Source organism: Meles meles, chromosome 7 (genome assembly GCF_922984935.1).
Source record: "Meles meles chromosome 7, mMelMel3.1 paternal haplotype, whole genome shotgun sequence".
In the NCBI taxonomy this organism is placed as follows: domain Eukaryota; kingdom Metazoa; phylum Chordata; class Mammalia; order Carnivora; family Mustelidae; genus Meles; species Meles meles.
In genome coordinates, this window is record NC_060072.1 from 31,966,085 (window position 1) to 31,992,050 (window position 25,966).

General features: G+C 38.8%; 1 pseudogene; it reads left to right on the top strand.

Annotated features, from left to right (window-relative positions):
• Positions 1 to 11,505: 11,505 nt before the first annotated feature.
• Positions 11,506 to 12,752, top strand: LOC123946317 (annotated as a pseudogene).
• Positions 12,753 to 25,966: the final 13,214 nt, after the last annotated feature.

Sequence of the window (25,966 nt, forward strand, 5' to 3'; positions counted from 1 at the left end):
ATTCTGATACCCTGTGTCTTTTGATTGGGGCATTTCGCCCATTAACATTCAGGGTAACTATTGAGAGGTATGAATTTAGTGCCATTATTAGTCTGTAAGGTGACTGTTACTGTATATTGTCTCTGTACCTTTCTGATCTACTACTTTTAGGCTCTCTCTTTGCTTAGAGGACCCCTTTCAAGATTTCCTGTAGAGCTGGTTTGGTGTTTGCAAATTCTTTCAGTTTTTGTTTGTCCTGGAAGCTTTTGATCTCTCCTTCTATTTTCAATGATAGCCTAGCTGGATAGAGTATTCTTGGCTGCATGTTTTTCTCGTTGAGTGCTATGAATATATCATGCCAGCTCTTCCTGGCCTGCCAGGTCTCTGTGGATAAGTCTGTTGCCAATCTAATATTTTTACCGTTGTATGTTACACACTTCTTTTCTCGGGCTGCTTTCAGTATTTTCTCTTTGTCACTAAGACTTGTAAATTTTACTATTAGGTGACGGGGTGTGGACCTATTCTTGTTGACTTTGAGGGGGGTTCTCTGCATCTCCTGGATTTTGATGCTTGTTCCCTTTGCCATATTAGAGAAATTCTCTCCAATAATTCTTTCCAATAGACCTTCTGCTCCCCTCTCTGTTCTTCTTCTTCTGGAATCCCAATTATTCTAATGTTGTTTCGTCTTATGGTGTCACTTATCTCTCGAATTCTCCCCTCGTGGTCCAGTAGCTGTTTGTCCCTCTTTTGTTCGGCTTCTTTATTCTCTGTCATTTGGTCTTCTATATCACTAATTCTTTCTTCTGCCTCATTTATCCTAGCAGTGAGAGCCTCCATTTTTGATTGCACCTCATTAATCGCTTTTTTGATTTCAACTTGGTTAGATTTTAGTTCTTTAATTTCTCCAGAAAGGGCTTTAATATCTCCAGAGAGGGTTTCTCTAATATCTTCCATGCCTTTTTCGAGCCCGGCTAGAATGTTCAGAATCGTCATTCTGAACTCTTGATCTGACATATTACCAATGTCTGCGTTGATTAGGTCCCTAGTCTTCGGTACTGGCTCTTGTTCTTTTGTTTGTGGTGATTTTTTCCGCCTTGTCATTTTGTCCAGATAAGAGGATATGAAGGATCAAATAAAATACTAAAAGGGTGGCAAAGACCCCAGAAAAATGCGCTGTAACCAAATGAGAAGAGACCCCAAATTGTGTGGGGGAGAAAGGGGATAAAAAGAGGTTCAGAAAAAAAAAAGAAAAAAATTTAAAAAATAAAACAAATAAAGAAAAAATATATATATATTTAGATAAACTAGTCAAAAAACGTTTAAGAAGAAAAGGGTAAAAGTTTTAAAAAATTTAGTGGAAGAAGAAAAAAGAAAAAAAGAAAAAAAATTGAAAAAAGAAAAAAATTGAATTAGCTGCAAGACTAAAGAATCATGGGGAGAAAGCCATGAGTTCAGTGCTTTGCTTTCTCCTCCTCTGGAATTGCGCTGCTGTCTTAGGAATTGAACGTGCTTTCCTTGATAGATGAACTTCATCCTGGCTGGATATTTTGTTGATCTTCTGGGGGAGGGGCCTGTTGTAGTGACTCTCAAGTGTCTTTGCCCGAGGCGGGATTGCACCGCTCTTACCGGCGGCTGGACTAAGTAATGGGCTCGGGTTCGCTTTTGGGAGCTTCTGTTCCCTGAACGCTTTCCGTAGAGTTCCGGAGGACGGGAATGAAAATGGCGGCCTCCTAGTCTCCGGCCCGGAGGAGCCGAGAGCCTGGGGCCCCACTCCTCAGTGCGCCCCCAGAGGACAGCACCCAATCACTCCCGTATCCCCAGCCTCTAGCCGCGCTCCGAGTTCACCCAGCCCGCGACCAGTTCAAGGTAACCCCGAGCTGAGAGTTCAGTCCTCGGCTCTGTCTCTGTAGCCGGCTTCTCCGTTCTAATACCTGCGAGCTCTGCGACACTCCGACACCCCCGATCCTTCTGTGACCCTGCGGGACCTGGGGCCACGCTGACCCCGCGTGGGCTTCACCCTGGTTTAGCCTCTGGAGCAATGTCCCTCAGTGGAACAGACTTTTAAAAGTCCTGATTTTGTGCTCCGTTCCTCCGCCCCTTGCCGGGAGCCGGCCCCTCCCCCCGCGGTCTTTCTTCCCGTCGTTTTAGATTCACTTCTCCGCCAGTCCTACCTTTCAGAAAGTGGTTGATTTTCTGTTTCTAGAATTGCTGTTCTTCTTCTCTTCGATCTCCCGTTGGATTTGTAGGTGTTTGCAATGTTTAGATAAGCTATCAAGCTGATCTCCTGCTACCTGATGTAGTCTCGGCCTGCTACTTCTCCGCCATCTTGACTCCTCCCCTCAACGTTGGCTTTCTTTTTCAATATTCCTTTGGCTTTTCGAGGTCTTTCCTGGTTCCATATAAATTTTAGGATTATTTGTTCCATTTCTTTGTAAAAAATGGATGGTATTTTGATAGGAATTGCATTAAATGTGTAGATTGCTTTAGGTAGCATAGACATTTTCACAATATTTATTCTTCCAATCCAGGAGCATGGAACATTTTTCCATTTCTTTGTGTCTTCCTCAATTTCTTTCATGAGTACTTTATAGTTTTCTGCATATAGAGTCTTAGCCTCTTTGGTTAGGTTTATTCCTAGGTATCTTATAGTTTTGTGTGCAATTGTAAATGGGATTGACTCCTTAATTTCTCTTTCAGAATTCTGTCTTGTTGTTGGTGTAGAGAAATGCAACTGATTTCTGTGCATTGATTTTATATCCTGACACTTTACTGAATTCCTGTACAAGTTCTAGCAGTTTTGGAGTGGGGTCGGTCTAGTACATCTTTAACTAAAGTTTCTGCACATATACATTGCTGTGTAATAGTTTTTATGCCAGTTTAGTATAGCAGATACTACTGAATGAATACCATTTAATTATACCAGAAAAGGGTTGATTTTTGATAGGTAGGGTAACTTTATAACCACAGAATAATTTTACTTTCATTTAATGCTCTGTCAGTGCTATAATATTTTGCTTTTGATTGTCCTGGTATGAATTTATCTTCTATGATACATTTTAAATTTAAATCCTGTAAGTTTATTTTTTAGTGTATGTTAAAGATTAATACATTGTGGACTCAGATTGAAGTAAAACTCTCTCATGACTGGGGTGCCTGGGTGGCTCAGTGGGTTAAGGCCTCTGCCTTCGGCTTAGGTCATAATCTCAGGGTCCTGGGTTCAAGCCCCGCATTGGGCTCTCTGCTCAGTGGGAAGCCTGCTTCCTCCTCTCTTTCTGCCTGCCTCTCTGCCTACTTGTGATCTTTGTCTGTCAAAAAAATAAATAAAAATCTTAAAAAAAACAAACTCTCTCATGACCTTTTAAAATGATGTATTACTTGATTATGTGATCTTATTCAATGGGGAAGTTAACTTTTAACTTCATCAGAGAAAACACTTCAAGAATAATAATGATAAATGATCTTTTATAATATTTTTATATTTCCCAAATTCATTCACAGTGTTCTCTTTTGTCTTCTTTTCCTTTGTTTTCTGACTTTGAAGCTAAGTTCACTGTAAGGACAGGTTTTGGGACAATGTTTTTCTCACTTCTAGTGAATTAAGCAGAATACTAGATCTGTGGATCAGTAAAGAGAGGCTTTATTTTATCATTAAAAATGATTTTTTTAAAAATTGAAGTTGATAAATATAGGAAAAATGAAATGCTTTCCTAAATCTCTCTCACCTCTGGGTGTAATAATTTTTAGATTGGGAACATAGCCTTCCACAGAGTTTGCTGTACAAACACAAATAGAACAGGAAGAGCTGATGAGCTTTGAAATTGTCACTGCTGAAGTATCCATATGATACTGAAGTCTATAATAGATTCTTGGGCTTGACAGAATCTTGTCTTGATTTTCAAGTTTAGAAAGCACACATATTTCATAGAATCACATATTCTGTACATATTTCAGGCAATTTTTTTAAGGTTCATTATAATCAGAGGTTGTTTGTGTTTAAAATTTCTGAAATTACTTGCTAAGAGCATACATTTTGTTCTGTGAGTGATGAAATGTTTGATTTAAAATAAATTAATCTGCTGAAAAGCTGGAAGGTAGGTTAGAGTACTGTGATACTGGAAACAAGGAGATAGGTTTAGAAATGTATCTAAGGACAGGAAAGATCCTCAATAGCAACACAGGCTACATGGAGAATCGAGGTTATCATTCGCTGCTGCTCAGATTGCAATAATAGTTACTTTTTGCTGAGTAGGTCTGAAGACCTAGTAAGAAATGTAATGGGCCACAGTGATCATGATCCAGGCCTTCTTCTCATCTCAAATTCAAACTGTCAAAAGGTAATAAAGATTCATTGGTCATTATCCAATATAAAGTACTTCAGTTAGAGCTGTCTGCCACTCAGCCTCTTAGAATCTCTGGATGTCCTCTATATGCTCTTTTTAGGATGGGATCCATCACTGATCCAATTAACTATGTCTGTAGTGGTAGATAAGTATAGTGCATTGTATGGTGACTGCTGTATACTGAATTTCTTAAAATTGGTCTGTGAAAATTAGAGACATTTGGGGGCTTTTATATAGGGCAGTAAAATTAAAAGCCTATATATGTGGACTTACATTAGAAGACACTGACATGGGAGCTCAGATAATGGGGACTTTTGGTAAATTATTGGCCCAGTTTCTTGCTTCTTGTAATATCCATGCCTTGTGGTATTTTATTTTTTAGGTTGAAGAAAATGTTTTACTAGATAATAGTAATACCATTTTTATACCAATGCAGTCATAAAATATAATTTTTATATGGAGGAAGGGTCCTGGAAGGGAAAAATACTTAGGTCCTACAAACATCAATACTCTGCCCTGTCATAAGGTGGACCTGTGGACGTAGGTGGCCATGTTAGATCTGTGCATGTGGGGCATGGGTGGTTGCTCAGACTTCTTTTGTCCCCTTCCATCTCCTGGACTATCCTTGGGACTTATTTCAACTGTGTTAATATGCCTGTTCTTAATTGCAGCCTTTGCAGTCACTTAGAATTTAATGCCAAATGCTGTATGCTTTTCTGGGGAAGCAAGCCCAAGCTTCTTATCAGATTCTTAGAGGAGTCTGGAAAGATGTAGCACTCCTGTTCAGAGTTGCTGTGTTGAAGCACAAAGCATCATGATGATGTAAGAGGTACTTAAGATGGTGTGAGAGGACTCAGAGGGCCATTGTGATGACCCTTGTGGTCTCATGTTACTGTGAATAGGTACCATGATGACATAGCTGAACTGTGAGAACAAAAGGTGCATGATGACTTGGAAGATGTTGGAACACATGGCTTGTGTTCCAATTTCCCTGCTGGATACAGAAGGAATTTGGATACAGCTGAGAACTCTCAGGACTTGGGGTCAGGGTTCCCCAGGGTCTAATCCACTCATTTCTCTTTTGTGCTGAGATGCTCCGTCCCCCAAAGGAGCTTTGAAAAACTAGCTATGTGCCCACACACTGAGGTTGACGTCTAAAAAAAATGTTTTGTCACCAAGTTTAAAATATTTACAAAGAAGGAAATTTCCCTTTATTGTCAAAATGGATTTTTGTGTGTGTAACATAAAATTGACCATTTTGAGGTGTATGGTTCAGTGGCATTAAGTACATTCTCACCCTCACCACCCTGTATCTTTAGAACTGCTGTTTGCTATTTGACCTTGCAGTACCTTCCAGTGGAAATGCACCTCACCTCTAGACTTTGGTCCTGGACATGTGATTTTCTTTGAGTAATAGAAAGTGGCAGAAGTGATAATGTGCCAGTTCCTCTTAGGACTTTAAGAAACATCACCTATTTGTACTTTTGCATCTCTGCTGTGTATCTGAGGAAAACATTCTTGGGGAGAATGAGTGATATGTGAGGCTGATCCAGATCTGACCTTCAGTTTACAGCTGTCCAGTCGAGCCCAGCCTAAATTAGTTGAACCCCAGATAACTCACTGATGAACGGCCAAAGCGCTTTATGTTATATAGCACAGAGAGTTTTGTGGTGGTTCGTTATTACAGCAATTAAAGACTTATACAGGCCTAAACTTGATTTGTTTTAGGAGGAGAGATTAGAATAAAGATCATGCTCTTTTTCTTGAAACATTATCCTTGAGTTCTGTGACATCATACTCTTGTATATTGTTCTACTTCTTTGGCTATTAATTCTGTCTTCTTTCTACCTCTTAGTGTTACAGTTCTACGTCATTAATTTTCACCTTTTAGAGTAACCTAGCATTCATGGAGCAAGCTCCATTTGGTCATGTTCTATTGCCTGTTACAAAAATTGGATTATTTAAAGAATATATTTTTTTTAGGATTTTTGCCTTTATGTTCCTAAGAGATATTGATCTTATCACTTTCCGTTCTTGTAATGTGCTAATACTATCTCGAGTCAGCATTAAGCTCATCTTAGAAAATGAATTGGAGGGGTGCCTGGGTGGCTCAGTGGGTTAAAGCATCTGCCTTCAGCTCAGGTCATGGTCCCAGGGTCCTGGGATGGAGCCCCGCATCGGGCTCTCTGCTCAGCAGGGAGCCTGCTTCCCTTCCTCTCTCTCTGCCTGCTTCTCTGCCTACTTGTGATCTCTGTCTGTCAAATGAATAAATAAAATCTTAAAAAAAAAAAGAAAATGAATTGGAAACTTTTCTCTATTTTCTGTAGCAGCTTGTGTAAAAGTGGTTTTATTTCTTCCTGAAAGATTTGAAAGAGTTCACCAGTGAAGCCAACTGATCCCAGACTTTCTTTTTTGGGAAAGGTTTTGGAAAAGGTTCAGACCTAGGGCTATTGAGAGTATTTATTCTTGTGTCAGAAATAATACTTTGCATTTCTCACTTTTATCAAAAATACCAAATTTGTTGTTATATATTTATTCAAAATATTTTATCTTTTTTATGACTAAAAGTCTCTAGTGATGTTACATTTTTATCCTGAAATTGTCAATCTGTATTTTCTGTATTACTCTAATTAGTTTTGCTAGCAATCAGGCTCATCAGTTTCCCTATTCATTTCAGAGAAATTTTTTGATCTGTTAAGTTTTTCTACTATACATCTGCATTCTATTTCATTGATTTCTGTTTTGTGATTATTTTCTCTGTTCTAGTTTCTTTGTCTTAAATTTGCTATTCCTTCCTAACTTCTTGAAAGTTTAAGTAATTTATTTTCGAATTTTCTTCTGGTGTCCTGAAAAGAAATTTTGTTTTGTTTCTGATCATTGCGGAATGAGCCTTCCATTGCCATTATCTGCCACCCTCCCTCACAGAATGGGAAGTTCTTCTTCCTTTTTTAATTTCTATCCCTGTGAAGGGAAACACTCTTTACCTAGTTGTAAAACTCTAGATACCTTAAGAATCCTTGAAACTATTACCTTTTTTTCTCCTCTGCCTGTCTCCGTAACACATCAATTATCAAAGCTAGTAGCTTCTAACTTCTAAATATATCATCAATCCATTCACTTCTATTTCTCCTCCTAAATATGCCTCATAGCCATTCACTTCTCTTTAATTTTATTTTACCAAAACTATTGAAATTAATTTGATTGTTCTCTCCACTTCCATTTCTTTCCTATATTTTATCCCTTTTAGATAAAATCTGCCCAAGTTTGTTTATTTCAGAACAACCATTTATTTCATTTATTTCAAAAACAAATGACTCAACAGATTCTTTCTTTTAATATATTAAAAAAATAACAAAATCAAAACCTCATTTTTATGCTCTAAGGTTCCTGCATGATTTTGCTTTTTCATTCATTACCAGTCTTTTCTTTTGCCAAGCTTTCATTTGTTGTCTGTGTTTCAGACAGAAGAGGCTTGAGGCTTCTCACTCTTCCAGCTTGCCACCATTCTATTTCCCAAATCTGGTGCTTCCTGTATCAGTGTGTTCCTCTTCTTACTCTTGTGAAGGACTCAACTGAAAAAAATCACTTTGTAAAGAAAGCCTCTTTTGACTCCTCAGACTTGGAGCAGATACCCCAAAATATGTTGTCACATACCAAATTTTGTGTTTCTTCTGCATAAGACTTTACAAGTTATACTTGATTTTAATTTTTTGTGCTATGTCTAGAATCTGCATTCTATGAGAAGAGCAATTATATTTGGATTGTTATTCATTTGCTCTTGCATATCCAGTTTTCAGGCAGAACTTTGAGCATGGTAGTCTCTAATAAATATCAAAGTCTTTAGATTAATGGACCTATCAGAAGTTGCCTGCTCTGAGGGACAAAAGATTTGAAAGGGAGATAAATATGCAAGAGAGATGATTCCAATTATGAAAGATTTAGGAGGGGGCATTCTTTGTCTGTCTGTATATTATCATTGTAGTATATATAATAACTGAATCAGTAGTAATAATAGTATATAATTATAATGAAAAATAATACCCTGGTACTGGCATTTGTTGAATACTCATGATATGTCTGGCACTGTTTTAAATATATTATGTACTATCTCATTTGATTCTTACAGTGACCCCACAAGATATTGCTCCAATTTTACAAATGAGAAAACTGAGACAGAGAGTATCTTTCCTAAGGCTACATTGGCATTTGAATTCCAGGTATCTTTCTTCAGAGCCATGCTATTAATCCCTATACTATACACCCTTAAAGCATGTCTCCTCTTTGCGTCACAAGTAAGAGTTCAAAGAGAGGGCAATTTATGATGTTTTTTTTCTTTTCGTGTTCATTAAATCCTATAGAATGGCATTCTCCATGATTATATTTTAGTATCTGATGTTTAAAAATACTTTATTCTGTAAAATGTATCCAGTGGGAAAGAAAGAATTGAAAAATATTTTGGCTTAGCCCAAAAGATATTCTGAAAGAACCAGCAGTCTTATTGCAAATGTGGTAAACAACAAAGGAACATTTTAAACTTTATCTGAAAGGATATCTGGGCTTCAGACATGCCTGGATCCATGGATTCAGATGATGTCGTTAGGACTCAGTCTGCTCTTTGTTTGTGTTTTAATGAAAACTCTTCTATATGGTGGCAAGATGGCATCTTAAAGGATTGGGTTTATAGCTTACTACCTTAACAGTCAAAAGGAAAGTGCAACCAGTTCTTCTCCAACCCAATGATTTAAATAAAAGTCCTCTCTAAGGTTCTTATTGCTCTTATTTGGGTCACCTCTCCACTGTGGTCAATCACTATGTTTAGGGTAATAAATTATTTTTATCATATACATCTGAGTATATATCCTTCATAGGTGAGACACATCTGTCATACATGAGAACAGTCCATAGCTTCAAACACCAAATTCAGAAGGATATCAGGAAGTTCTTCTAGACCGAGGGTGAATGTACAATAAAGCAAACAGAAACTGCAGATGACAACTATAGATAGTGAGAAAAAGAAATTAGACAAGAACTTCAGATTTAAGTAACAATGGCAGTGTATCATTTATAAGCTTAGAACTTGTGGTCATTAAGAGAGTGAAAGTAACTGTCCCACATTGCAGTTTAACTCAGGGCATTGATACTCTTGGGATCTAAACTAGTTTTCAACAGGTACAGTTATCTGCACTGAATTCCAGTATCTCTTCCTGAAAATCAGATGTCCTGTATGGAAACACTAACCAAGAACCTATTTCTCGTTATTTTTAAGTGGAAAAAATAATGCAATTCATAAAAGCCCACACCTCAACAAATTTTCTGAAATATAACTAAAACATAGAGAAATGCTTATAAGTAACACATTATCATATTAGAATGTAAGAAGTGTAAAACATGATGTTCTGACCACCAATAGTACAGTTTATAATTAAAGATTCTTTGTACAAGACATACATAATCCTTATTCCCTTCATTAGAACTTTTTTCAAAATCTCCTCTCCTGATTCTGACAGTATAATACTTCTATTTGGAATGTAATTCAAGATTTGTTTATGTTTTGTTTTGTTTTAATACTGTGTTGAGTTTTGAGGATGTAAATTTATAATTTTCCCCAATATAAACATTGGTTGAAGATGTCATTTTCAGAGGTTTATACCTTCTATGAAACTTTACTTTAAATGTAGATATGTCAATTTTTTGTATCTCTATATTATAAAGTTTTGACATTTTTAAAAACTTTTCTGGCTGCAGAGAGATTGCCCCTTGCAAGATAGCTAATTCCCAAGAAGAATAATAACTTGCTTCTGAGCATGTTTTTCATATATAAATGAACCAGTCCCGAGTTTGTACCCCTCAAGTACTTCCTTATTTAGTTCTCCTACACCAAGCCAAACTTCTCCTGCCCTAAGTTATCCCAGAGTCAGGTATGTACGAGGTGACTAAAGACTACTCCTGTAGACTAAAACCTGCCAAAATTCTTCAAACTAGCCAATCCTAAACTATTGGCTTGGTCTTCTTTTCCTTTGGAAAAGCCAGTGAAGTCTGTGACCTAAGCTTTCCCCCTCGCTTCTGTCTTCTGGCTCATGACCACCCTGGTGATTTTTCCTGTGACCCTGTGTGGCATGTGGTGACCCTCTTTCTGGGACCTGTAAGTATAGTAAACTTTTTCCTACCAAGCCTCATTCTCATTTCCTGCTATGGCTTCCCTGACTGTACATCCAACATGTACATTTTAAAAACAGCTGTAGAATACCCAAGGGACATTTTGCTAAGGAAATGTTAACTGGAGAGATTTCTGCAGGGTTTTTATAGTATGCTTGCTTTGGAAATTTGTGAAGAGCCCACTGTAGGAAAGAGACATGACAATGGAGAATAATGGCTGGATATTTGCTATAACTACTTAAAGCTTGCAATAATGCTTAGCAAAAACAATAACAAAATATGTATGCTAAATACTCATTTCAAAGTAAATAGAAATGGAGGATGATTTCTATTTTTTTATAAGTCTCCAAAATAATATTTACTACTTTAAAAATGATCAGCCCTTGCCTAAGTCTAAATGTTAGAGTAAGTAATGTAAATAATCAGGAAAAGCAATTCTGCACTACCCCCAAAGCATATCATATTAAGATAAGGTAAAAGTTAATAAGAAAGTGTTACCAAAAACTACTAAAAAATTCTTTCTGAATTTATGAGCAATTGCAATTCTGCAATCCTTAGGTGAGGAAAAGTATTCATAGCCTGGCAAGCCTGTCAGAGGGTAGCCACGAGAACACTAGTGAAATGTTCAGATGGGAGCTAGTATCTGTGTAAAGAAAGCAAAAACAACACTTTAAATTACTTTTGAGAATAAAATAAACAATTTTTTAATGATATGTCTTTTTTTCACCTCAAGTGTCTCTCACTAAGGAGAGAGAAACATTTCTAAGTTCTAACAGAAAGCATGAGAGGAAAATAATTAATTAGTATGCTGTGGAGGAAAGAGGAAGAGTTTTATTGTCACACAAACCTGTAGTCTCTCCATTTCCAGGGATGCAGCAAAGAAATTTTTAGTGAGATGATGATGGGAATGTCCTAAGTTTTGTAAGACTTGGTTTCTTCATTGGTAAAACTATACAATATCTCAGATGCCACTTTTCCTATAGGAGTTGCTGGGTTGAGAGGAGCGTGGCCCTCTCCTCTCCCCATGATAATGTTTGCTCATTCATTGATATCTGTGTACTCTGAAAAGAGTGGAATCATCTGGCAAAAATATTACTTTGTCTGCTGTGTTCAAGGCTCCCATTCAACCTGATACCATGAACTTTGTTCACACCAGCTTAGCCATATGCTTTCAGTGAATTAGCAGGTCATCAAATCAGTGCTGAGTCTTGAGGTACTGGCAGAGCTGTGGCTCGATTTCCCAGAGCTCAAAGCAGTGGGATCCACTGTTCTGGCCAGGGTGCTTTTGGAAATATGTATCATGGGGGGCACATGTTTGCACCACCCCAAACCTGGCACTGTTGGCCTCTCAGAGTGAACATAATACAGAAGCAATATGCCATCTGCTGTGCCCTGGCTGCCTCAGCCTTACTAGTGCTGGTCATGTGTAAAGGTCATCATATTGAGGAAGTTCTGAATTTTCTTTGGTGACTGAAGGTAAAGTTGAAAGCTACATGAAGTCCAAGGAGGCTGTTTTGCTTCTAAGAAACTTAAAGCCTGGGATGATATCAAAAAGGTCTATGCCTCTCAGCAAATGAGAGCTGGCAAGGGCATAATGAGACACTATTGTCATATCCAGCGCAGGGGACCCTGCATCATCTACTGTGAAGATAGCAGTATCATCAAGGCCTTCAGAAACATCCCTGGAATTACTTTACTTAATGTAAGCAAACTGAACATTTTGAAACTTGCTCCTGGTGGGCATGTGGGACGTTTCTGCATCTGGACTAAAAGTGCTTTCTGCAAGTTAAACGATCTGTATGGCACTTGGCATAAGACTGCCTCCCTCAAGAGTCACTATAACCTTCCCATGCATAAAATGCTTGATACAGACCTTAGCAGAATCTTGGAAAAGCCCAGAGATCCAAAGAGCCCTCTGAGCACCACACAAGAAGAGCCATCTCAGGGTCCTGAAGAAGAATCCATTGAAGAACCTGAGAATCATGTCGATGCTAAACCTACATGCAAAGACCTTGTGCCAGAATACCATTCTTCGCCGGGCCAAGAATCACAAACTCTGGATGGATAAGGCAGCAAAAGCCGTAGAAGCCAAATCAGATGAGAAGGGGGTTCCAGCAAGAAGCCAGTAGTAGGGAAGAAAGGAAAGAGGGCTGCTGGTGTGAACAAGCAGAAGAAACCTGTGGTGGGGGAAAAGGCTGCAGCTAACAGAAACCAGCAGCTGACAAGAAGCCTGCAAAAAAGAAACCCAGTGAAGAAGCCTGGTGCCTAAAAACTTAAATTTATTCTATAAAAGTCAAATCATTTTGGACAGCTAATTTTTTTGAGGTTATGCAATATGGTTTTCTTGAGTTCTTAAGGGTCTTTAGCTGCTCTGTGTTCTTTTTTTCCCCCATTTTATTAACAAATAATGAACTATTTGTTTCAGGGGTACAGGCCTTTTATTCATCAGTCTTTTACAATTCATGACACTCACCATAGCACATCCCCCCCTCCCAGTGTCCATCACTCAGCCACCCCATCCCTCCCACCCCACTCCACTCCAGTAACCCTCAGCTTGTTTCCTGAGATTAAGAGTCTCTTATGTTCTGTCTCCCTCTCTGGTTTTGACCTGTTTCATTTTTTCCTCTCTTCCCCCATGATCTTCTACCTTATTTCTAAACTATTTTCCAGAGTAGTTGCACCAGCTGGCATTCCCACCAACAGTGTAGGAGGGTTCCCCTTTCTCTGCATCCTTGCCAACATCTATTGTTTCCTCACTAGTTAAATTTAGCCTTTCTGACTGATGTGAGGTAGTATCTCATTATGGTTTTGATTTGTATTTCTCTGATACTGAGTGATCTTGAGCAGTTTTTCATGTGTCTGTTGGCCATTTGGATATCTTCTTTGCAGAAATGTCTGTTCATGTCTTCCCATTTCTTCATTGGATTATTTGTTCTCTAGGTGTCGAGTTTGGTAAGTTCTTTATAGATTTTGGATATTAGCCCTTTATCTGAGATGTCATTTACATATATCTTCTCCCATTCTATCTGTTGCCTTTGCTGTGCAAAAGCTTTTTATCTGGATGAAGTCTCAATAGTTCATTTTTGCCCTTGTTTCCCTTGCCTTTGGTGATGTATCTAGGAAGAAGTTGCTGCAGCTGAGGTCGAAGAGGTTGCTGCTGTGTTCTCCTCAAGGATTTTGATGTATTCCTGTCTCACATTTAGGTCTTTCATCCATTTTGGGTCTATTTTTGTATGGTGTAAGGAAATGGTTCAGTTTCATTCTTCTGCATGTGGCTGACAGCTGATTTTGAATAAAGACCTGATCAAAGCCAGTAAGGGGGAAAAATACTCTCAGATACCGTAGAGTTGCTGTGAATTTTAAATTAGATTAAGATTGGAGAACTTATCACTTTTATTTATGAACATCAGCTCTACCGTAGCTTATGTTAAAAATTAACTGTGGAACCAACTTTCTGTAGTAGTCCAATAAGATAAGGAACTAAATTACAATCTACAGCCATTTTTTGAAGATTCTTCTCTCGTTCAAGGTTTTAGAATTGGTGTGTTTGTTTTTTTCTATATCCATAGAAGATAGAGGGAAGAAAATTACAAACCTTTTTTTCACACTTTATAGAGAACTGAGCCTGTGCTTCGAGCATGCATCACTGTTCATGCAGAGAAACCCTCTGAAGTTGTTCTGGCATGGTGAGCTCTTTCTTGACTGACAGCCTAATAAATTCAGCTTTGATATAGACTATTTTGGTAATTCCAGTTCATTCTTCATCCATAGCACCTTCGTATACATTTAGTAGTAACATGAGCGTCTGAATATACCTCAGTTTGGGGCTCTCTGAATTGAACCATCTAATTCTTTGAAGTAACCTGTAAGGATTCAACAAGTGGATTTGATATATTCCAGCCACCTGCCAAATTTAGTAAAAGTTCCTTTATTCTTTCCTGTGTGATGTCAGGGCAGACAGACAAGATCATTTTATTTATCATATGTACTTGACTTCATTTGGTATTTGCTTTGCTTCATATTTTCACTTAACTTGGTTATCCATAAGAAAATTGTTTCTTCTGCATTTTCTTTCATTTGATAAACAATTTAACTAGAAATTCTGAAGTTGGCTGTGTCCTGGAGGCTTCTCAGAATCTATATGCTTTCTATTTATCTAGCACCTCTGTGATATTTGTGATTGTTGTGGAGAAAAAATTTCCTCTCTTTTCAAAGATTCTTCTGTTTGGTCTAGTAATTAAATCATCTTGAGACAAATTAACAGGAGAAAATAAACTGTAATTTTATATGTTCAGGAACCACACATACCTGAAGGATTTAAAGACAGAAAGGTGAAATGTGGTATATATGTCATCCTAAGCTAAGGAATGGGAGGAGCTTAAAGAGGAGGAGGGTAATTCACAGGGTACTAAGAAAAGCAGATGTTTGGTAATTAGATGTTTACCCTGCCATACAGATGTGTCATTCGGATAAAATTTATCAGTGTTAATAACTTTAATGTTAGAAAAGACCTCCATTTTGGATTCTGATAGGTCTTTAAGGGAGGGGCACGAGTTTGGCTTGAGTCCCTGGGTCTCTATTGCTTTGATCTCAAAATAGTCCACAGGTCAAAGTGGCACAGTTTAGGGAGACTTTTCCTGAACCCCTTCATGATTTATAACAAATATGTGTTTGGTCATTCATAACCAAAATATATTTCTCATATGTACATTTGATCCTCTGTTAAGTATGGGGTTTAGAGATGCTGACACTCCCCCCAACACACACACACACACACACACACACACACACACACACACACACACAGAGTAGAAAATCCACATGTAACTTTGACTCCCTCAAAACTTTACTAATAGCCTACTGTTGACTGGAAGCCCTACCCATTAAATAAACAGTGAATTACACATATTTTGCATGTTGTATGTATCATATACTGTATTCTTACAATAAAGTAAGCTATAGAAATAAAACATTACTAAGAAAATCAAAGGAAGAGAAATATATTTATGGTACTATAAAAAATCCATGTATAAGTGGGGAAGTTCAAACCCTTATTCAAGGGTTCATTGTTTTTGGTCTTTGTCATTTCTGGCTCAGAGCTCCTAAAACCCTTGAATTTCCAGTGGTAAGGGCAGTGACGCTGTCTTTTGTTATGTTAATGCATTGCATTTTGGAAAGAACTGTGGGTAACTTAAGGATAAGGGTGGTTGGCAGGACAACCAACTACTTGACCAGAGGTTTGGAACTTCCATTTCTCACTATCCACCACCACCTTAAAGAAGGGGAGAGGGGCTAGAGATTGAGTTTAGTTGCCAGTGGTAAATGACTTAATCAGTCATGCCTGTGTAATGAATCCTCTATAAAACCCCAAAAGGATCAGAAAACTTCTGGGTTGGTGAACATGAGATATGGGAGGAGTGGCACATTCAAAATGAGCAGGTAAACTCCACACCCCTTCCCCATACCTTGCTATATGCATCTCTTTCAACTGGTTACTCCTGAATTATATCTTTTTATAATAAAATGGTAATCTTGTGAGTAAATGGGTTTGCTGAGTTCTGTGAGACACTCTAGCAAATTAATTAAACCAAAGGAAGGGAGTCTTGGGAACCTCAGATTTTATAGTCCCTTGGTCAGAAGTACAGGAAACAATCTGGACTTGGGAGGTGCATCTGAAGTAGGGGTGGGGTAGAGGGTCATCTTGGAAGACTGAACCACTAACCAATAGGAATCTGACACTATCTCCAGGTAGACAGTGTCAGAATTGAGTTGATTTCTTAGGCAGCCTAATGGTATTTGAGAATTGTTTGTTGGTGTGGTAGAAACCCACACAACACCCGCACAGAATTGGGTCCAGGAACTGAAAAGAGCCACCTTAACTTTTTGGTTTCTCTTTTGTACCTTCTGAACTGCTTGGATTTCAGACAGTTTTGCTATTGATGAGGGAGTAGAAGGCAATCTGAGGGCAAAGCACAAGGTGACACCTGGCAAGCCACTCCCCCCAGGTGGGAAATATGTGACATTCCTCAGGCATTCCTGGCTGCCCTAGAACTAAGGAAAGAGAAAAACAAATGAGATCACAGTCACACAGGACCCGAGTCTCCAACAGCTTATAAAAGTCCTACTGGTTTACAAGAAAAAAAAAAGCAATCTTATCAATAGCCTAACTTCAAGAAATTTCCTGCAGCTCTAACATCACCCTTAATTTCCTGGAGCCCTAACATCACCCTCCCCTCCATGGTGCTGTGGGAATCAAAGGCAGAAGGGAATGTAGCCCTTTGACTTATAACCTGCAGCCCATTGACAAATGCATGACAGGTAGAGTGTAACATTCCTTCAGGAAACTCCCAACTGTCTTAATGTGAATGCTTTGCTAGAGGGAAAAACAAGGTTAGCTTGACAGTACCCAGGCCTCCGGTATCCCCTGAGTCTTCTTTAGCATAGGAAAGTCCTTTTGGAAACCTCCCTTTTTCCTTACCCCTCAACTCCCAAGTATATAACCAGTCATTCCCCACAACCCAAGTGCAACTCTTTCTGCTCATGGATCCTGTACTTGTGCTTTAATAAAACCAGCTTCTCGCACCAGAGACATCTCAAGAATTTTTTCTTGGCAGTCTGCTCTGGACCCCAACACGACTCCAGGCCACATCACTACAGCCAAGCCTAACTTTCTGAAACAGAAACCCATAATCTGAGTTTCCTACTTCTCAATGGAAAACAAACTTTAGTAATCACAATGAAATACTCCAAAGAAAGCATTCAATAAATAGTTACAGAAAAACTTATAGTGAAGTAGCATATTTATCTCTTTTTAAAAAAGATTTATTTATTTGAGAGAGAGAGTGAGAGCCAGCATGAGCAAGGGAGGCAGAAGGAGAGGGAGAGGGAATCTTAAGCAGGCTCCATGCTCAGCATGGAGCCTAGAGCAGGGCTCAGTTCCATGACAGAGATCAAGACCTGAGCTAAAACCAAGAGTCAGGTGCTTAATTGTGCTACCCAAGTGCCCCAGCCTATTTATCTCTTAACAGCAGACTTCTAGAAACTGGTGCATAAGTAAAGAATAAAGAGTGGGCATATTACACTGAAAGAGAACCCTAGACTACTGCCCCTCCGATTGACCTGGAAATGTTGGGGTTTGGAGCAAACGGTCAAGAAGGAATTCTTGAGATGTTTTCAGTGCAAAAAAGGGGGTTTTATTAAAGCATGGGAACAGGACCTGTGGGCAGAAAGAGCTGCTCTGGGGTTGTCACAGGTGAGTGATTCTATACTTTCAAGTTGGGAAGGGGTTTGGGATAGCCTTAAGTCTCTAAGGAATTTTGGAAGCAAGGTTTCCAGGACCATGAGAATGATGCAGTTTTTGAATATAGGTGAGGTTGGTGGGGGGTCTAGACCTGTTGGCCAAGCAAGAATTCTTGAGACATCTTTGGTGCAAAAGGTGGTTTTATCAAAGCGCAAGGACAGGACCATGGGCAGAAAGAGCAGCTGCAGCTACAGCTGCTCCCTGCTGCCCTAGGATTGTGAGGGGCAACTGATTATATGCTTCTGAGTGGGAAAGTAAAGATAAGGAAGTTCCAAAAGGATTTGCATATGCTAAAGACTCACCAGATACCAGAGACCTTGCTATTTTCAAACTAAGTTTCTTTTTCCCTTTACCAAGGCATTAACATTAAGACAGTCAGGAGCTTACTCTGCCTGCCTCAGATATTTGTCAATGGGCTGCAGGTTATAAGGGCATTTAATTGTATCTGTGTTTCCTCCTGCGCCTTTGTTTCCCACATCATACCCCCCCGGAACAGTTTTGATCCTTGTATCTTTAAGGTTGCTGAGGGTGGAGCATCTCATCTTCTGTAACTTACTCCTGCTGAATGGGGGCATAGAGATAGCTACCAATGGGTCAGTCAGTTGGGGGAATTTATATACGTAGGAGTTACCAAAGGCAGAGGCAGCCAGTGCAAGGTAGATAACATACATGAACATCTTTGAGTAGAAGGGATCATCTATCAGCTGGAAGTTATGGCAGTAAAGGACATGGCACCAGGCAGGTAGACACAGGAAAAGACAACAAAAGGCTATTATTATAAGAAAGAGAAACCTGAACAAAACAACCTTTGGTAGTTAACTAAAATTTTCCTTCCATCCTTTATTGTTAGAAGAGAAATTTGAGGCCTTCCACAGGTTTCCAGGAATAAAAAGGCATGTTAGTTTGCTTATTGGTTTTCTGTGAATGAGATACAGGTTTTATTCTATATATATGAGCCCGTGAATTGTGTCCCTCTAATTTTACTGGAGTGGGAGTATGTAATAGGACCCCGTGGGGCCCTTCCATTTTAGAGTTAAATCCTCTGCCATGTTAGACTTCCAATCCTTTAAGTAAACCATGTCTCTGGGGTTTATAGGTTTATATGGTGTGGGTTGCTAGTGATATCAGATCAGGTTTAGAGAGGATATGGTTTGCATATTCATTTAGAGATTTATGAATTAACTTGGCCTCAAGTGAATAATTTAACAAAGCATTATAGTCTCCATCAGTTGATAGGTCTACAGTGAGAAAAGGTTTTTCATATAGTAACTCTAAAGGACTTAAAACTCTTTTTGTTGTTTTTGGACCATCCTCGTTCAGAGAAGCCCTACTGTTAAAACAATAATCCAGTTTTCTTGAGTCTCAATGGTTAAAATCTAGTATCTACAAAGATGTATTATTGAAATATTTCCTCTCTATAATAATCCTCATTTTTAATCAGAGATAGCCAAATCAGGACTGACTAACTTATTTTTAAAACAAGTCCAGTTTTAACAAGCTTGGCCTAATGATTTACATAAGCTCAGCAAGAATAGTAAGTGATCATATAGACCTTTTAGAATCTGCTCTGAAGGAACTTTTTATAAGGAAACTCTGGGTTGAAGTTTTAGTAGCCCCCCCCCCCCCAGGCCAGAAGGGAAGCCAAATGCTTGCCATCAGACATGCCTGCAATACCTGTCGATTTGGGTGGAGTCTTCTTCTTGAGGTCCCCAAAGTACCCTGAGGTTACTGCACTTGCCAGGAAGTGACATTCTTTACTCACCTGGTAAGGTTGCTGAGAACTCTGTAAGCAAGGTATCTGTGGAGTTATTCTTAAAAAATATATTGGAAGCCCTAAGGAGTGATGTGGAAGCCGCTGAAACATCAGCAACATTCCTGTTCTCTGGCTTTTGAACACAATGACCCTGTAGGAGCAGAATCCTGTGATCCCCAGGGGCAGGGCCCAAGTTAGGAGTTATTAAAGAATGTATCCCTCAGTTCCTCCTTTCTACACCTGATGATTCCTAGCCCAAACATCCCTCTTCTCCCTTATCCCAAGACTGATTCCCTGCATGTCCTCTGAGAATGCAAACCTGCTTTACAGCCTCAGGATATTTGCCATCGCTTTTTACTAGTTTCCCATGCTTTGAGGTATCTGTCCTTGCTTTTCTGATAAAAAACAAAATAAAAGCTATGTGCAGGATTCAGCTGCTGCTGCCCTCCCTTGCAGATGCAGTCCTGAACAGCCACTCAGATTGGTGTCTGGGAACTTTATTTCAGTGTGTGACGACAGTATCAGGCCAACATTTCCAAGAGGTTGTGTTGGCTCCATGCTTTATAATGTACACCTTAGTTCCTTAAAGCTGTATAGTCATACCTGGGTCTATTCATGTCTTTCAAGTATGACATTCCAGTTAAAGCCTTGGTAAAATAACCAATGTTTCCAATGGTGTCCTGTTACAAGGAAAACAGATTCTTATTGAACTTTTGCAAATGATTGTAATTGCCATCAAAGAAAGAGTATTTTTGAGACCTTTTGAATTTTGGAGGTTTCAGGTAGAGAGAAGTTAAATGATTTAATCTGTTCACAAATACATACTTTTCCACATTTCTATAAGTCATAGATATCTTAAGAGAAAATTTCCTTAGTCTAGAAGAGCAAACAAAGAACCAACAATGATTTAAGCAGGAGTCGTAAGGTATGATTATCCTAAGTTTAGTTAGTTCTGGAAATTTTTACCAGTTTCAGTTGTATAATCTTAAACATACTGAATACCTGTATTTGTCCTAAAAGCCCTTTTTATGAATCCCCTTAAAAATGAAACACATTTGCAAGAGAGTAAGAATAACCATAAATGAAAACCTCAAAAATGGACATGATTAAAGATCTGATGAGAGATTACATTACAGCTGTCAAGGAAATCAGGTTATTTCTGTGACACACAATACTTCAGTAATCAAATATCAGGTAATGGTCTATATACCACAACATATTAAAACTTTAGGAACTGTATATCGTCTCTAGAATACTTACAGTATTTACCCAAGTGTAACGTAAGGCTTATTATTTGCTTAACAATTCTTCTAGAGTAACTTAACATACTAAACAAAAAAGGGTTAATGAGTCAGAGACTTTATTTACAATTTGAATCTTGGGAAATTTGTTAAACCTTAAAAGTTTTAAAGCATATGCCTAGATAGGTCTACAGATCATTACAAAATTATTTTTATTTAACCAAGGTGACAATAAGACATTTACAAGGCAGATATATAGGGTTATAAAGGTGTTACTTAAACATAGCTCCTTTAATACTGAGAAATTTTATCTTATTATTTATTTATTTATTAAGATTTTATTTATTTATTTGACAGACAGAGATCACAAGTAGGCAGATAGGCCAAAGGGGTTGGATGGGGGGAGAAGCAGGCTCCCTGCTAAGCAGAGAGCCTGATGCAGGGCTCAATTCCAGGATCATGACCTGACCGGAAGGCAGAGGCTTTAACCCACTGAGCCACCCAGTGGGTTAAATTTTAAATACTGATAAATTTTAAATAAGTGATCAAAGACCCGATAAAGACAAAACAGAAACTGGTTCTCTGGGCAGAGTTAAAAGAGAAAAACCCTTTATTTATACTTTATCAAGAGCAGGCCAATAATTCAAGAAAACCTTGTCTTTTGAACAGAGAGAAAGGCAGAATTTCAATCTTATGCTATGATACTTTTAAAATCCATTTCACTCTTTGTCCACCCTGACCACACCTAGAATTTCTTTTCAAAGATTTCCCTTCACAAACCTTCCTCAACTTTGCTTTGTATTTAGATTTTGTCCCCAGCCATTTCTTTCCGAACAACCAGTCTCATTTAGGACAAAAATACCTTCTTTTACCTTGAACAAAATGCATTTCATTCCTTACATCTTTTTTACATACCTCCTACTTTTCTACATACAGAGTTATTTCTCTTATTTGCATCAGTCTTAATTATACTTAGGAGAATTTTGCCCTCTTGGAAACCTTAGTCTCCAGTGAAAACTAAGTAGTAACAAATTGTGAACTTTTATACCAGAACTCTAGACAGCAAATTTATGAATTCATTAAGCAGAAAGCAGGTTTACCAACAGACTCAAATATCCTGTTTCTTTAAAATAATAAGTCAAAAGCACAAACCTGTGTTCAGCAATCGTTGATTTAGTACTTTATTCCATTTGGAAAAGACCTAGATGTCTAACAAATTCAATCCCACTTATCGCCCAAGCAAAACTCCAAGTTTCAGGTTACCAAAGACTTTGAAAGCTATCTTAAAAGTTAACCCATGAGAGCTTGAGAGAGTTGAACATCATTTAAGTCATCTTTTTGCTAATAAATTACAAGAGACGTATTTTTCAAGCTTCAGGTTACCTAAGACTTTGAAAGCTATCTTAACAATTACCCATGAAAACTTGAGACAATTAACCATAAGTTAAGTCATCTTTTTGCTAACAAAATGCAACAGATAGGGGCGCCTGGGTGGCTCAGTGGGTTAAAGCCTCTGCCTTCGGCTCAGGTCATGATCTCGGGGTCCTGGGATTGAGCCCCACATCGGGCTCTCTGCTCCGCGGGGAGCCTGCTTCCTCCTCTCTCTCTGCCTGCCTCTCTGCCTAGTTGTGATTTCTCTCTGTCAAATAAATAAAATAAAAAAAAAAAAAAAGCAACAGATAACACCAGTCTTATTTGACCTTTAGTAAGTCTTAGTAGAATAGAAATTTCATATTTAATGCTGATAACTCTAAAGACAGGTCTATCTTAAACCAACAAACTTAGTTTATATACCGAATTATATTCCACCTGGATCCGCTTTTAAAAGTCACTTTGTAAAAAAAAAAAAAAAAAAAAAAAAAAAAAAAAGTCACTTTGTTCCCCATTATCAATTTGTACCTGAGACACTAGTGGGGAAATACGACGTGGCCAGTGTTAAGTCCAGAGGTCCTTTTATTTGGTCTTTGAAGTAAGGGGAGGAGAAGGAGCCATTGGTACTAGAGGCACTGAGGATGATATAGAAGCCAGTTATGCAGGCCACACCCAACGTAGTGCAGAAACAGAAGGAGAGGGAGACAGAAGAGGCAAACTGAAGCCAAAAGGCAGAGAAAGAGGGTTCCCACTTCTAGAGCTCATCAGCTCCAGAGTAGCATCCACCATGTTTTCCTGCCAACAAGAGAGAATAGGCCGTCCATGTCAGGCTGGAGAAGACAGGGGATTTCCCTGAAACAAAGGGACTTTTAGCAGCTGCTTGGGCATATTCCTTCAATTGCCCATCCCGAGTAAGACTAACCACAGTTGGCTCCAGTTATCACTGTTAACCCGGGAAATGAGTGAGGGAGAAGCCCCCACATACCACTAGAGTAACCTGAGTCTGTTAGGAGGAATGGTGAGAGAGAGAGAGAGGTTAGGGGGGCGGTGCAGATTCCCCTTCGCTAGGGATGGCCCATGTTTCCTCCAACCTGGGTTTATTCAGAGACCTATTTAGATACTCATCATCCTTTATATCAGGAGGGAGTTTATTGGCCTGGTTACAAACACATTCTGCAAGAAGCCCTTAGGTCTGGATCCTAATTTAGAGCCCTGAACTCCTGGGAGGGACCTAGGGTGCCTCCATCTGTTTGCCGTTTCCCTTAGAAAAGGAAGATCCTATTGAGGCCATGCAGTACCTTTCTTAAATTTTGCAATCCAAATTGTTTCCAGTGGGTTAAAAGGCATCCCAAGGGAAAGTCCTTGGGAACTGAAGAGAGAATGTCCATTACCTAGAAAATCCACCCCTTGTCCCTGACTCCCTAGGTGGTATCCCATGGGCATGGTTATATCAAAGATTCCTGGTGTCAGAGTGACCTGAGGCATCCCTTGAATGAAATAACTATGATCACCACCTGTCATAAAGGCCCAGTAGGAGGGAGGCCTGCCCTCCAACCAAGCCTGATTCCCCGTCGCATTCTAGGCTATTCTAGACTATGATGGGTGCCAGCATATGGACCGAGTTTGCCATGCTGTGAAGGCCACATGTGCCTGTCTTACCTTGCTGAAGGTCATGAAGAACCTGCTGTTTTTAACCCATGGAATACGCTAGAGAAGTTTTATAAGACAAAAGTACCCAATTTTGTAACTTAAGTAGTTACTAGAGGACATTCACAGAAAACAGTTAAATCTATCATGATCTAAGCAACGAGGCAACACATGCAGTCCTTTCAGCCAGCATCCCTAGGAAATAATCCCTATTTGGGTTTTAATTCAGCTGGGTATTGGTTTTAACCGGCTCCCACTGGAGATCTCATGGCCAAAAGCAGCTAGACCAGAGATGTGGAGGGGATCACATTAGACCAGTGAGGAGGAAACCTCACATGGGAGTTTTAAGACTGGCAACCACGCTGGCCACTTAGATGACTGTCCTGTGCCCAAGGCTGACAACTTTGTATAAGGACAGGAATAAAGAGAGGGCATCAAGTTTCTGGGTCTTATTTCCATCCTGGTCACAGTACTAACTTCCAGCCAAAAGGCAGGCTTTCTTCATCCCATAGAGTAGCCACGGTCTGGAGGATTGCAGCCTGAGCTATTGACATAAAAGTGTTCCAATAAAAGTATACTCCTTGAAGAGCCCCTGGAGTGAAAGTAAAGGGAGAGCAGAGTACTCACGAAGTTTGTATAGAAGCTCAGAGTCCAGATGAAAAGACTCTAAGGCCCTACGTTGGAGTCCCAGATGATGTAGTTTTTGAATATAGGTGAGGTTTGGTGAGGTCGAGGGCTGACAGCTAAGAAAGAATTCTTGAGATATCTTTTGTGCAAAAAGGTGGTTTTATTAAAACACGGGGACAGGACCCGTGGACAGAAAAAGCTGCACTGAGGTTGTGACAGGTGACTGATTCCATACTTTCAAGTCAGCGAGGGGGTTAGAGATAGGGTAAGTCTCTATGGAATTTTGGAAGCAAGGTTTCCAGGACCCTAAGGGGCTAGTTAAAAGGTCATTTATTACTGTCCAATAAAACCTTAGTCATGATATCCTTCAGATGTATATCAGTGGGCCATATGCTTGGAGGATGATGGCTAATACATGTCTTGGGCGTGGAGATAAAGGAAGTTTCCGAAGAGATTTTGGCATGTTAAAGTAAATTTCCAGAATTCTGAGGGTTTGGGATCGTGTTAAGCTGGGATTGCCTTTGCCCTTAGCAAAGTGTCATCATCTAGGCAGCTGAGCCTATTTTCAAGGACTTGTTACAAGGGCCATAAGTAGCAAGGAAATTTAATTGTTTTTTTTTTTGTTATTGTTTTGTTTTGTTTTTTACCTTTGTTTCCCACATCAGAATCACTTATCATTGCCTTATTCTGAAAATGTGATTTAACCCAATAGAGATTTCTTCCTCAGATAAAGTTAGATTGTTCCAAAATTATTTTTATGAGCAGGCCAAATCATCAAGAAATAACACCGAGTTTCTAATAAAAATAAGGGAAGCGAAACAGTGTTAAAGAGAGAAAGGAAGGAAATAAAACACATTCAATAGCTTCCCTAAGTAAGCTTTTCTTTTGGAAATAAGTCATAGTGGTGCTTAGAAATTGTATATTGGGAGGAAGTTTAGTTTTCTTTAAAATACATAGAAAATTACATCTCACACATTTTTGGTAATATTATTTTTACTTATGGCCTTTGAATAAAATAACATGTTGTAGCGGTAGTATTCTTCACTTGAAGAAGATGAACAGGGATCTTTACTTAGAAGTTTTTTCGGTAGTCTACAATGAAAGTATTCAGTTTCCTAAGGTTGTTTTTATTCCTTCATCTCACCAAAAGACAAAATCCTTATTTAGTCTTTTCAGATTTCCTAGTAGGAGATTTAAAGCTTTATGTGAACAAGTCAATACTTTCTTTTGAACATCTTGCTGATAAGTCTTCCTTTATGAGACACATGATTAGGCCTGAATTTGAACAAAAAGATTCATCAAACCCGTCTCTGAGTTTCTTTCATTTGAAACTCTGAAACTTTATGTAATGTTGGTGTAGTAAAGCTTTTTCTTTTTCGTAAATGTCACTTGGATTTAAAGTAATTTCTCTGAATTCTTTCAGTTTATTCTTATAACAAAGGGTAGTTGTCCAATAGAAAACAACAGCAATGAAAATCCTGAATTTTATTTTAATGATTTAACTTGTATCAGTTCTCTTATGGCCTTTTGCAAATGTAAATTCTAGGAGAAA